This window comes from Sinohyriopsis cumingii, chromosome 18, assembly GCF_028554795.1.
Source record: "Sinohyriopsis cumingii isolate HCF-2022 chromosome 18, ASM2855479v2, whole genome shotgun sequence".
NCBI classification, from domain to species: Eukaryota; Metazoa; Mollusca; class Bivalvia; order Unionida; family Unionidae; genus Sinohyriopsis; species Sinohyriopsis cumingii.
In genome coordinates this window covers 94,145,542-94,161,247 of record NC_142978.1, presented here as the reverse complement: position 1 = coordinate 94,161,247, position 15,706 = coordinate 94,145,542, and positions in this window count along the sequence as shown.

Sequence of the window (15,706 nt, the reverse complement as noted above, 5' to 3'; positions counted from 1 at the left end):
CAAGGTCAGATTTTGAAAGCATTACTTTTGTTGGGTAAAACACACCCCAGTGTGTACCTTCTTTTTACGAATGTTGTCCCCTGATGTGATGACGTTGCTAGGATTGGGAATGATAAAATGTCCCATATTGCTACAATATTTATGTATGGCCGATGAGTTTCTACTAAGGATCCTTGTTTCTAACATTCCACTTGTTGCCCTAATGTAGTCATTCTCACAATCATTACATTTGATATAATAAACCAGATCGCATGCTTCACATTTTCTGTTTTGTCCTTCACACGCGTAAGTCGATGTCTTAGAGAGAGTTGTATGGTCTGTGATATACGTTGATCAGATGTTGTCTAACTACTATATATAGCTTCGATTATGTGACGAAAATGGTACTATTGGTTAACGACAAAGATCCATATCAGAAATTAAGGAACGATACTACAACATCAGTAAAAAAAAAAAAACGGATTAACCTGCTAAAAGAATGTAAGAAAGACAAAATTATATCTGACACACTATACCATCGTCTCTACCCCACTGCTGAACAATTCCCGAACCTATATGGGTTTTCCTAAAATTCACACGGAGGTTGTCCCACTCCGTCCCATAATATCTAGTATGGTCATTGTGTTGTATCGTTTGCCCAAATATCAAACATCTATCACGGAGACTATAGTGGGCTAAACGGAACACCATATAATTAACAACGTTCACTTTGTCCAAAAGATCACGGATCTTGAGGTCCCAACATATGAAAACTGGTCTCTTATGATGTATCAGCACATTTCGAATTGTGATCAGAACAAACTTAAGAGGCAGGCAATACTCTCAAATCTAAAATTCCATGGAAAGTGAAAATATATTACACCCTACCCTCTCAGACGGAATGTCGGTCGCTGTCACACATTTTCATATTGCTATTGTCATATGTTTTTTAGGCACATCTGCCTTCAGTCATTACACATTCATGCCCATACGGATATCTTAACATGCACTGATATACACAAGCAAATGAAGGTAACTTTTACCTATGTATAGCTTTCCAGTGCAGAAATTGAATAGAAAAAAAAATGGAAACGTTACACGACATTTTGTTTGTACATGTAATATATTTAACGAAAAACACGGTGTGAGTTATCATTCGTGCCCTACACCTTCTGATACTCAGCGAAATACTCAAATAGCAAACAACATTGTTGATATGCTGTGAAGACGATTGGTTGTAAACCTTACATGCTTGACAGTTTCTGATGTATTAAATAATTATCACTAAAAAATATAAATATATCAAACTATTTTCATGTATCATTTGTATGGATGCTTTCAATAAACAAACATTATAATGAAGGTAACACTTTCTTTTTAGGAATAACATGTATGTCAAATAAAGTCATTATTTATGTACATTTGCAAAGGATAATAGCGAGATTCTTAATATTCCATTATTTTATTCCGATAAACAGGAGGCCCAAGTGAAAATATGGTGTCTCACCTAACAGCCAAATGTATAGTGTGTTTGACAAAATCTCTGGATAAGGAGTAAGATTTTCGCCAATGCTTTTCATGCGTATGCAAATGAAACAATTGTTAGAAGGTTTTTCTAGGTTAAATGCTTGTATGCATATATGACAACGTATACACATCATTTCGCAAATATTGAAAGGCCTTTATGACATTAATTTATCTTAGAGCCGATCAGAGTCTATAAAGCGTTGAATCTAACACAAAGTTCTGGAACCCTATAACTAGGGATTATTAGCAAGTATGGTGGTGACTCATCATCATTTCTGTAATTTTGGAAGGTATTTTCAGTTGGAATATTTTGTCAAATTTGGTCACATTTAGTACCGTGGCATATTGGAAGAAATTAACGCATGTTTTTCTATTGTTAGTGGCAAAAGGTTACAATTCGTGGAAGATTAGCATTTATTCAACTTATGTCCAGAAAGCATCGAAAGAAGATTTTGTTTTGTAATTGTGGTATATGTTATGGCAGATTGACATGATCTGCGTATATTTGATCGTACTTCACGATAAACTGCTTTTGTCACATAAGTTACATTTTGAAAAAAGTTTCTGAAACGCCATTTAAAGTCTGATTACTGCATTTTTGTTTTGAACACGTAGCGATATTTCACGGTGGATCGACATTATGTGCAGAAAATTTAAAGACTTTTATGACATAATACTTTTTTGCCAAATCAGGTAAAATTCTGCTCAATGGGCTTCGAGAGAATGTCACTTAACGATTTTTCTTTTTTAGTAGTCATGGCCTTATTAGACGGCCGATTGGAGTTATTTTAAAACAAAATACATCATGTTATTACCATATTACTGTTACATTTAGTGATATTTTATTGAGCCGGTATTGAGAGGTCGCTATTACCTTTTCTATTTTTCTAGAAGACGAAGTGAAAATTTAAAACGAACTTATCAGGTTTGTGAATAAATCCTTAATAGGAATATACTGAGGAATTAAATACGAAAAGTAATGTAGGAAATAAATACCTTACTATATGTCCATGTATGGTTATGTTAAATCTAATTCAGCATTATTAAAGGAAACAAGTAAAATAAATTATAGTTGAGCTTATGTTTGATTCAATGTTTAATGTTTGATATGTTAGTCAATTTAAGGTGATATTCCTAGGACTATTTCAAACATTATTTCTGTAGTTTATAAAGATATACAGTCGCATCCAAGAAACAAGAACAAAACATTCTGACATTTATACATGTAGGGAATAAAACGGCAGTTATGGAGAAAAATGAGTTCATTTGAAAAACAGTTTTCAAAACTTACTTGAAAATCGGCAATATTGTTAGAAATCGAATAATTACAAACAAAAATAAAAAGCGATACCTTCTTAAATATTCTTAGGACATTGAAAATTAAGCAAATAAGTTTTGGTGGTAAGATCTTTGCAGACGGTAACTCTCAAAGCGGTATAATATCATTGCACTATCTCAAGAGTATTCTTACGGGATTTCCTATTTATATTTGAAAGACAAAATGTACCAGTATGGGCAATGATTTTAAGATGTTACTTTCAAAATCTTCACCGCCTTCTGATGTATAATTCTGAAGTTTGAAAAATGGAATATATATATATATATATATATATATATATATATATATATATATATATATATATATATATATATATATATATATATTCGTATTAAGTGTTTGAAATTTGATATGTGACTAGATTCTACTTTTTCATAGAGCTATAAATAGGTGTATACTAGTTTTAAACTCAGCCTGAATCGTGAATATGTTTATAAGTTTGGTGACTATTCTGATTGGACAATTGAGTATTACAACATATGTCAGGTGGGGTGTATATGGACATAAGAAAGGTAATGTCAAATAAGTCATGTGAATGATTTGCGACATTTGGTTGTTACATTGTCGTAGAGATTTATGTAATGAAGAATTTAAAAAGTAGTATTAGTATTGCTATTTCCCAATATTGCTCTTGTTTTAATATTAGTCTGCAGATGTATTATCTGATATGATTTGATTTATTTTGAGAAGAATTATTTGTTTGGATTACTCATTGGAATTACGAAGTGCTCTTTGACTTTGGACTACAACTTTATTTCCCATTATGGACGTCCTGTACAATGACATTGTGATAAATCAAGATTGTCATGTAACTAGTCTTTGATGAGTATCAACGATATATTTGTTGCTCAAAATCAGATATATGCAATCATCAACATTCATGCAACACCGAGTATCGTCAGTCATGTGTCTGATTTGATGATGTATTTGTACGTCTGCATCAAGCAGTTCAAATGTTCAACGTAATATAAATATCGAGGTCAACATGTGTGGTTTTTTTCATTACTGTGATACCTTTGCCTATAGGGTTCCTTTAGTGACCTTTGTTTTCATTTCTCTGATTCCTATCATATTCCTTTATTCATTTTTTATTCTTTCGTTATTCATGTGTTCTTCAAAATCCTTTCTTCATGTATTCTTATATAAAATTTTGAAACCTTTTGGCGGGGTATAATGTAGCTAGTGTCTGATGAGTGTTAGTTGCTGCTCTGAATCAAGTTATATATAAAAAAAAACTTATCTGGACGGGTAGTACTTATCCATCTTTGACGTTTGAGTTTAAGAATAATTCATGTTTACTTATTAAATAGTCGATTCTGATGGCGATGGTGAGGAATGATGGTTAGACTGATAGCAATGGGTTCCACTTATGGACGCATCTTTGCCGGGAAACGGTGTGAACAAACGCATTTATACACTGAAATTGAATTCTACTCATAGTTAAATAGAAATACGTAGACTGACCACTCTAATTATGTCAATACCAACCCGAAACTAGCTTGGGATCATTGGTATTAGCACATGAAAACTTTCAATCACATAATTCGCAGCAAGAAAACACTCTGGGCGTGTTTCTGCAACAATTAAGTCGAGTTGACCGAATACTTTATCCCGGTTGCATTCCCCGATGAATAAGTTACACCAACGTTGACTCGACGAATAAAATCAAACTTTCGAATATTATTCACCAAACATTATTGGGCAAAAACGAGAACGATCATTTCAGGCATTTCGCACGGTTGCACTCAATATGGTTCAATATCGACTTGATGTGGCGTAAATCACGACTATGGTAACTATAGGACAATAATGTCGGAGCCATATCAGTGCAAATATGATTCAATGGTGGCGCTGGCAAAATAGCATCGTCACTGCGTGTATACGTTCATATTCACAATTTCTTGCGGCGGCACAAAGCGGTCCGAAAACCAATTACAAAGCTATAATTGATGAAAACGATGGATATAAAGATTACCATGGCAGCGTTCGACACCGTGCTGGCCCAAAATGGTAAACCACGGGAAACTCCGAGAACGTTTAATAGAAACAGCTATTTCCTTATCATACAAGTGGGACAATTTCCAGTTAGAAATACGAAGTATATAAATATATCCCCCCAAAAATTCAACCAAGCAAACCCTCCACCACAGTCTATCATGGAAATACGAATCGTGCATTTCTCCATTTCTGCATAAGAAGTCCAATAAATGTATTACATCAGCTCAACCACATTATCAGATATGGAATGCACATAAATATTCCCCATTTTAAAATCATATAGATTCACCTTCCAGCCTACAATTGATGGTATTAAAAAGATATAAAGCCCTTAAATAATATATTCATTCAGTAATGCTTGGGTTTGATTATATGGAACTAAAATGTCAAATCTGGACAAAACATTAAGATATGGAAATAATAGTACTGAGTAATTAATTATGCTCATAATTCTTGCTACGATTTAAAGGGTATCCAGACGCATTTATTGCGAATCGCATAGAATATTTTACGAAATAATGAAATGACAAAGAAAGCAAATATATGGTCGAAGAAACCTTAAATAAACTCTAGGAAGGACCAGAGTTTAAATAACCGGAGTTTGATTTATTCATTTCCAGAATATTAAAACGGACATTGCGTGAAAGCCGAATGGATACATGATGCATACTTTGCGCATAATGGTTTCTTATAACCCTGGGATAATGAGAGATAACTTAATCAAATAATATGGGTATGAAACTCAAAATGAACAGTCTTAAAAGTATCACTGGTTCCAGTTGTTTGAAGCATCAAAGTTTTATTTGAGTTAATTTCAAAATAATTTCTACTACTCAAGAACGAATAAATTGAACAATGTTGTAAGCTGCGTTTCGATGGCACGATCGTAGCCTTCTTTGCTCGAAACAAATTCGTAAGCTCTCAAGCAATATTCTTTACATTTTCTAAAAAAATTAATTTTTTTAAAACAATGTTTGTGATCATTAACACACCATCCACTACCCATAATTTCGTCATTGCCACCCATCATTATTGTCGTAGCCGAAACAATAACACATCATAAACCATCTAGCACTGGTCATCATCATGTGAATACCGGCGTATATAATGGGCATGCCGTCGCCCTAAAAACCAATCATTCATATATCACATTCCCTCGTAGATAGAAAGGCCTGTCTTGTTGAGCCAAGGAATATGCATCAAAGAAGAAGACGAAAATGAAGGAGATAACGATGGTGACTATGTACAAGAAAGATGAAATCAATGACAAATCTGACAACAATGATGATGATAGGAACAACAGTGATAATGATCATAATGGATAATAGGAAAAAGCGCAATCAAGATCATAAATGATTATTACTATTAGAGAATACAATTGGCAAATATGCAAGATGATCAATGGCGTTAGGACGAAGTCCTTACAGAGCTTGATTGCGTTGTAAAGTATCAACTTTGCGGCGGAGCATGCCATTAGGAAAACTGTAAATCATATTTCCTCGCGTTAACCTAGGTTTAGGCGCCCGGCCATGTCTTAAATATCGTATCGGACTGAAGTCACATATTTTGCCGACCTTGCGGATCTGTTCGCGGATAGATAGATAGATAGATAGATAGATAGATAGATAGACAGATATATAGGTTGATAGATAGATTAAATGGATAGATAGATAGATAGAGATACAGACAGACAGACAGACAAACAAACAAACAAACAGAGAGGCATACAAAAAGACAGAGAGAGAGAGAGATTAAATGGTAATGATTTAATACATAATACTTGTAACGAGTTTAATGATACGTAGTCTTTAATATTAAATGATTACCCACATTCTTATTATCACGTAGGTTTAAGTTCAGTGAAAATTATTTAAAGAGAAACAAGGAATAATTTGATTTATTCTGACTGAGAAGATAACCCTTTATGTTGTTGTGCGTATAATGTAGTCCTAAAAGAAGTTGAACAAATATATTAATATGTAAAAGTAGAATATTTGTCTTGCAAATAATAAATCTACGAACAAGTGTCCTGTTGAATAACCAAAACATGTTACATATACATTTTATTTTCCACACATACTATTCAATGAATGTGATGTCACATTTGTTTATACAGTACAGGTTAGAGTACAGTAGGCGATCGATGCTTACCGTAAATTCTAACCTTTACTATTAAGAATTACCTAGTTGCGATATTTATGTGAAAGGCTTACTACTGGATGCAGAAATGACCATATTTATTGTAATGTGTTAGTTACATGATGTTTTCATTATTTACATGAATACAAAACCGAATCCGTGTTTTCTTCTTAATCAAGGAAAATATCTCGTTTAATATGGCTTGAAATAAATCTCGGTTTAGCGGCCTCGACTTATCTGTACGCTGTATTAAACTTGTCTTTTCCACCGGCTTGGAACAAAACATTTACATACCACGATAATTTTACATGATTGATTCCGCACAACTCACTCAGATTGGAACTAGACAAGTGCCTCCTTTAACGTCCGCACGTCGATAATTTTCTATGCAATGAAACGAATGTTTATAAATCCCAAACCATTTTCAATTTCGTTTCTATAATAATGCAACAAATTGTATGCTGAATGAAGCGTTTCAAAGCTCATAGATTAATGCCAGTGTTGGTTGTATTCTATTTGCATTGCGTCTTGGCTTTTTTAAATGACTGTATGCCGTGTTTATCTGTATATTGTACTTCAAATCAACCGTGCATAAAATGATTACATTTTGAAATGGACACAATAATTTAATAAGTGATGAACAGGAGGTTCAGAAACAAAATTGTACTATAGATAACATATTTATTAAACACACTCATATAAAAAATATGTTCCAATATGCAAAAATATATTATATTGTACTGAGCTATATATACCTTGGGAAAGAACTGAATAGAATAAACACAGAAACGTTTTAACATATTTTTCAGAATCTAAATTTTAGTGATGAAATGTAAAATATGTTTTAAACAATATATACAAGATTTTGTTATGACCACATATGAATGACTATTGCACTGAATTGTCCATATGGTGTAGTTCCAGACTTTATGCTCTCACTGTCAATTTTCCTTTATTTTGCACTGTTCAGTGACTGTTATTAAGCTCATTTTGAACGTATGTTAATACTATTTTCTTAAAATGCTTGTGGTCAAGTTATATTTGTTTACACACCTAATGATATGCAACTCTTACGTTATCGACTGGATTTTTATTGTGGCTACCAACAGATGCAAGTAATTATTTAAATTGCTTTTGCTAGGAAGGGTGTGGATCACATACTAAAAGTGACTTGATCTTATAATACCTAGAGACAGTATTTTCCTCATGTAGGTTTGCAACAAGTCTCCAAAATGTTTTTTCTCAAAACGCTCCAGAGATATTATTCTCAGCTCTATTACTTGATTCATAATCATTTAAAACATCATCCTTGAGATTTTGTGCTTTCATGTAGAGCTCATCAATTTAGTTCCATATTTTGATATGGGATAATTGTTGTATTAAGTCTGTTATATTCATCGAAAATGCATTGTTCTCGACCAGCTTGATGGTTGATGTGTGTTGATTCAAGGATTGGCAGATCTTTCACGATTGTATCACCGATTACATAAAGACAACGTTATTCTCAGCTTCCTTTTATGTATACTTTATATTGATAAATGTTTATAGGACTCGCTGTATTAATAATATATAAAATTGGGATTCATTCTAAATCTGGGTGGACCTAACATGGAGTAGAGATGGGTTTGGCTGGCCAAGATTGGTGGCTGGCCAGGATTGGTTGATAATTAAAGTAAGCTGTTAGTGAAAACCTTTTTGGAGACCTTATCATAGTTGTAACTGAAAATGAGTAGAGACTGAATTTTAGTCCTTTCACGGACGATTTTTGAAAACTCATAACTCATTGCAAAATTAAAAACCCATATTGAAACACATGTAGATCCTGAAAATTCCGCGGTTCATATGGTTTGCACTACACAGAAGCTGCCATTAAAGATATGTCATTGCTGCCAAATTTAGGTTTGATCATGAGGGTTGACATCTTTAAGGTTATTAAATTTTTAATATCACGTTTTCGATCTGTTTATTTTGAGGGCGGTGTTAATACAGACAGTTCTATAACGTTATGTTCACCTTAGCTTTTCAATCATTAAACTGTACACTTTAACGGATGGTATTGTCACCAACCTTAGTTTCTTGCGTCCAATCTTCAGTTTGGGATCTTATTACAGCCACATCGTGATATTTCTGATTGAGCGTATCAGATTGAATTGCCTTTTCCTAAAAGAGCAACAGCTAGATTTGAGATTTTTTAAAATTCCAACATTACTTTAATTTCTGTGAGAATTCTTTTTATCTGGTTAATTATCCTAACACATATGTGACAATACATATCTTTAATTGAGTTATGCAACAACTGTTATCTTTTAAATTTGAGTATATAACGTGGTAGTCGTCGTTAGAAGGATCAGATTCCAAATGTTATTCATCACATGTGATGTCAAACGAAATGTGAAAGAACGAACATCTATTTGTTCATCGCATACGGCGAAGAATCGTTGTCTAACTGACCTACCAGTAAAACGAATTAAAAATTGATCGGTAATGATTCAGTTACTGCGTTCAACTGTCGATTACTGTGAGGTAACATTATAAAGAGAAACCAACACGAACGACTCAGTTATTGAGGATTAATACAAACGATCTATAATGAATATAAGAGAATATCAGAAAATTCTTGAAAAGAATGAAACACTTACAAATTAATGCAATCCGTGACACAGCCGTTATAAGCGGGTCTTAATGTCATTAAATAAAATAAATGTTTAAACCTTCAAAATAGTTGAAATCTAAACGAAACCTGACCAAATAATTAATTAATGTAGACAAACTAATTGTGTTTGCTTACTCAGTTGGAACATAAACGACTTACAGTTTCAGGTTTTGTTAGGTATTAAATTTAGCTAGTGAATATACTATTTTCTTGTCTCTAGAAGACATCAATTCAGTCGATTTACGCTTGGAAAATGTATACCATAAACACTTTCGAATTAGGGTTACACTCAAAGCCAGTATACTCACCAATACTTAAATAAAATGATATTTATATCTTCATTATCATGGTTTGCACAGACCATGCAATATCTTTATTTATATTTATTCCAATGCTTCCATATCTCCAAGTTTTGATTTTCAGATTATGGGAAGACACTTGCGGTTTTGTGAACGTTGATTGATGTTTAAGGTTATCATTTGAAATAGTCTTTGCTAGAATTTTTTTTAATCTATGTTTAAGAAAAGATAGAAAAGCATATGTGTCTTTTTAAAATAATGAATAAACCTTGGTCAGTTTACAGAAGCTGGACACATGCACACTTCACCAATGGGCTAATGTTGTTTATGCCACATTTACGAGTTGGTACATAGTTTCTTTAAATACTAAACAAAAAAGACATTAGGTGTCGACTGAGTTTACTGTGTGAACATTCCTACATGCACTCCAACAAATTTGAAACACAACTATTTTCAAGATATCGCCGTATAACAACGTAAAATACGTATTGCTTCCTTGATCGTTGCATGCTTTAATGTGTCTCGTTAGTTGATTTCGCTACTCAAGGAATGCTCTTGTCCTTATATGCAGTGAACAAGTATTAGACCAGTTTGTTTTGTTATTGAAATAGCACAATGAAAGTTAATGTTATTTCAACCTTTTATTCAAAATGACTGGCGTCGTTATTGCATGAATGTAATCTGAGTACCATTGCGCAGTAATACAAGCTACATCACTGCTTAGGAAGCTTGGTACATGGGGGCATTCTCATTCAGCACTAAAAAAACGAGTTTGCTAATGAAAGCGAAAACTCATACTGCAAAACATGCACATCAGCAAATGACGCAATGCATCATTTAAAATTGACGTTTCATTTGCAATAGGAGTAAGAACAACTCCTCCACATTCGCTCATTGTGGTTGATCATGGTCGATTTTGATGTCATATATGTAGGTAAATTAGACATATGTATGGTGCTTTTTGATTACTGCCAAAACGTGACCCGGTGGTTTTCGATAATATCCAAAATTACGGATATAAATGGATTTTGAAATCAGTTTTGACACATAACATTCCTAGTTTAAGATACGATAATGTTACTCATAGTGGATGCAAATGCACTATAGACGTAATAGGTTTTTCATTGATACATTGTATCAAACGGACATTTTCTCCCTCTCTCATTCCGACAACAGGAACTGCATATCACAAGCAGACCATTTACTTTTATTTTAGAAAATATTTGTTTAATCTTTTTTCAAATTACATTTTTGGATGTATTTAGTTTTCATTTATTTAATTAGAATTAACAATAGTTTCTAAATTTGTTGCATTTTAGGAGCAATGCCAAACATCATTCTGAGGTAAGTCAATTATCCAATACTGCCGTCAGGTAGAAAGGGCTAATGTCCATGTTGACCTATTGTGGATTTCAGACGCATGACGTAGTCAGCCTTTGGCGATTCGTTCGATATTTGTATTTAGCCTTAGCAAGAGGGAATTCATCTAATGCGACACGGGTTTGCCATATAAGAAAACAAGAATAGTTTTTTTATAGCTACGGTCAATTCCATTGCATATATACACCCGTAGCAACAACGATACGTAAATGAAACTTTTTCTAAAGTGTTTAGTAATGCTTGAATTGTTTGAGTGAAAGAAATGGAAAATACGCTGACTGAAATTGTTGCCAAGTGAAAGGACTGACTTTGCAAAGATCTGAGCAGGTTCCATCTTTCCTAGCTGCACAAGCTAGTTAGCTTATTTTGGCATTAATGTGGAAATAAACACGGCACCAAAGAGCATAACAATTCGTAAATTATTTCGAAAGCACTTTCTGCAACCACTAGCACAAAAAAAGTTTATAATTGGAATTTGTTAAGATTCGATTTTGTCTTGTATCATCTGAACATTCGCGTATCAGATTACACTAACGGGACTGATGTTATGACTGCCATCAAGCTATTCATTCACTTTGTCTTTATTCTTTTGTTTGTAATGTTCTAGGACCCGTGTTCCTGCTGTCAAATATTATGTGCTTTTGAAAACGAGTTCGTTTCTACAATGGTGTTAATAGTAAGATTGAAATCAATTGTTTAAAAAGTTAATTGATTTATTGTAGCCGTTCATAGTATTCCATTTTTAAGTCACTAATTCTGCTTTAAAATATTTTGTTTAATCATAATTATTTTTCATCCAAGTAGTCACTTTTCAATCCTTAATATCTCTACGATCTTTTCAACCATGTCGGCACTGTAAATAAACGGCTGTAGAACATTTCCTGTTTTTAACTGGTACATCTTTTCTTGTGTCCAAAGTGGGTATCAATACATAGTTGACATTTACATAACAAGTTTTAATACATTTCTTTAGTTGCCATTGTTCTTCAGCATTAAACATAATAATTCTCATAGTTGCAAAGACATGTATACGGTCTTGCCACTACAGAAGTGTAGACTATACAAAACCTTCGGAGTACAGTGTTATGCCGATTATCAAAGAAGTGTTTCTTTTTCCAATGAGGTATCTCCAATCATGCCTTACTGGATTTTGAAATTGTGGTGAATGCCTTGATACTGTTGATTTTTTAGAAATTCATGACCAGATAAAGTATGTTAGATTCCAGTTGGCATTCCTTTCATCTTTATATTTAGTTTGAATGTTAAACATCGTTGTGCATTAGAAGCCAGTGGGATGATGCCATGATCATCATTGCACAGGTTATCGAATTCAGAAAAAAAACAATATTATCGCACACTGCACTCTGAGTTTGCTCAGAGAACATTCATGCCAAATCTTAAAGTTTATTTATCAAATATTAGATTATTACTTATTACGTAAAAATTTTAAGCAAATAGTTATCCCATTAAAATAAAGAACATTTAGCACTTTTCTTAACCTTTTGGGAGGTTAAAATGTTTAAAAAATAAAGTGTTCGTTATAATTGCATAAACACTTAACTGCTTTTCTTTCCATTCTTCTGACGATTTTCAAGACATGCTTATAGGAATTTAACCAGTACATGGTTTATTTTGATTTTTAAAGACGTGGCTTGCTTCAACATCATGTATTAAACATTATACATTTTTCTTATGTCCAATTAGTTGTTAGCCTGCTATGGCATAGCTTACATTATAGTTCACGTGTAGAGTTCGTCAAGTGTAATATTTTGTTAGTTGACTGTTTTTTGCTATGGCATAGTGTACACAGATGTTGACGGTTTTCGTTTCTAGGGTGTACTATTTTGTTATTTGCCTCTTTTGCTTCTGATGCATTTTCTTTTTTCCATTTAGGTATTTAAAACACAATGCATGTTTGAACGCCTTTTTATTTTCCATTATTTTCCACTTCTTTCACATCTTAAAAGCTGTTTTTTCTCGCAGACACTCAATGTTCCCAAGACCCTGCATTATGGTAATTATGTATTTCGCTTCTGCCGCCTACAATGGTTACATCTTTCATTAAATTGAATAGTACGTTCAGGATGCTAATGATCGTTCGAAACTTCATTATACCATTTCCATTTAACGAGATCCTAAGTTTTATGGTTCACTCGTTTGTTCTTTATGACCTTTTATTTACTGGTTTTGATAAACTTCGCAAATGTCAACTTGTGTGTCGATTAGAGTCAACGTTTGTTAGTAAAACATATCCACTATGTCCTCCTCCGACACGTCTTCCAAGTCGTAAAACACTGAATCATCCAATTTACCTACGTGAAATTGTATTTTAAACGTTTGTGTTTATCCAGTTTTAATTTGAACGCAAGAAATATATCAGTTGTCAAACAACGAAATTGTTTGTTTCAAAATTGAGCGATGCCGACTGATTTAGAATTTCCATAGATTCTTTATGGTAGTACGTCAAAACACTTTCTTGTTTTATCTTGCTAGAAATATTAAAACATTATGACAAGGAATTTTGACACTTGTTTTAGTACTGGCCAACTGAACTATGAAAGCGAAGTCTTTGTTAATTTACCAATTTTTAAAATGGAATACTAGTTGCATTCTTTAAACTCGTAGATTCGGTCGTTAATAATACCATCCAACAAACCAAACGACTGCTACAGCTACACTTTTGATCCCATCGTCCCTTCCAGTTTACATTTATTATATGATTATAGATAAAAAGGTGGGTAGTAAACATGCACCAGTGTACTAATCGACCTTATTAGCAACCTCATTGTCGACTCTTTATTGTATAATGCCTGTCATAAAAGACGATATATTTGAACATTATGGGAAGCAGAACTCGGGATAGATTTTTAGTGTGACTTAAATTGATATTTTACGAAAAATTAATTGATAGATTAAGCTCATGTCATAACTTTAAAATGTGTACGTGACGTCACAATCCCATATCTGCACAGGAACGTAATCGTTTGTGTTTTGATATAGAAGAAACAAAGTCTACATAAATAATTCTTTCTTCGATGAGTCCTATGATAATGATACCATGCGTCATTGTAACTACTAGGATCACCTGCTGGAACTAAAAATGGTTTATAGTTTAACCTGTCTGTTCCTTCTGGCAGATAGCTCTTTATACCTTAGACACAATAATTGATGCTTTGTCCTTGATTTTGTCGATAAGGTGCGAAGGAAGTACAACGGAGCATGCGCTTTGCGGTTCACGATTCCTTATGATTCAGTTAATCTAACTGGTTTCATGTAGTTCATCTCAATACTGCACTCCGTCCAATTTGGTACTAATTTACAGTGCTTATAGTGGCATGGACGACACATCAGGACTTAAAGTAATTTCATTATAAATGCAATATGACTAGGAATGCAGTCAATAAAACAATTTATTTTTATATGAATTTTTATATCCATATTCATATTTTGTTGTGGCAGTTCTTTTTATAGCCCGGCATTTAAAATATGTTCATTATGGAGAGGTCTATCTTCTGCATAGGTGTTCGTTCTAAACAGGTATTCCTATGGCTGTGGCTAAATATTATCTTGACTCCTGAAAATAAAATAAATTAGTTTTAGTTAATACTGTGATGTTTTTATAATCAAACATAACTCAAGGCTGTCAAGCATAAAATTGCTCAGAGTTCTGTCTTCTTATTTGCAAGGAACCAAGTTTTCTTCAAATGAAAACTAGAGCATTTTCCACAATACTGTATGGTGAAGAGGATTATATTGCTTAATCTGGAAGTCATACTCAGCTTTTGTCTACCAGGCGAATATAACTAGAATTCAGATAGAAATTAAATGACTGGACACTATTAAGAATTTTTCCATCATCCTGTGGGGATATAAATTGCACAGAGTAATTAAATCTGCCTTGCATTCTATTAAACGTGACAACACAAATCAAGTCATGACATATACATAATATATTTGCTTAAAGTGCAAATGATAAAACTCGACTGGTTCTAACATATAGTACATACTATTGAAAAGACTGATTATATATACTGACATAAAATGCTATGACATACGCTTAACCAATTAAATGGTGAGCTGGAATTTATATTCATCATCAGAATTTTCGCAGTTTCTTTTTTTCGGTGGGTCAAGGGAGACGCGAAAATGATCAAATTGTTTCAATATGTATGATGTGTTCCAGGTCTATTATATTTCTACTACTACTTGTTTATTTTACAAACATCCGCGTCTTCGAATGCAATGTTTTAAATTCTATACTCTCACAGGGATAATAATCAGCATTTTACATTTTCAGATTCAAGTGGTCAGTAACAAAAATAGGCTGTCCGAACTCAAGAGAGATGACGTTAACCGAATATTCATAGACACGTTGACATCAAGTGGGAACCA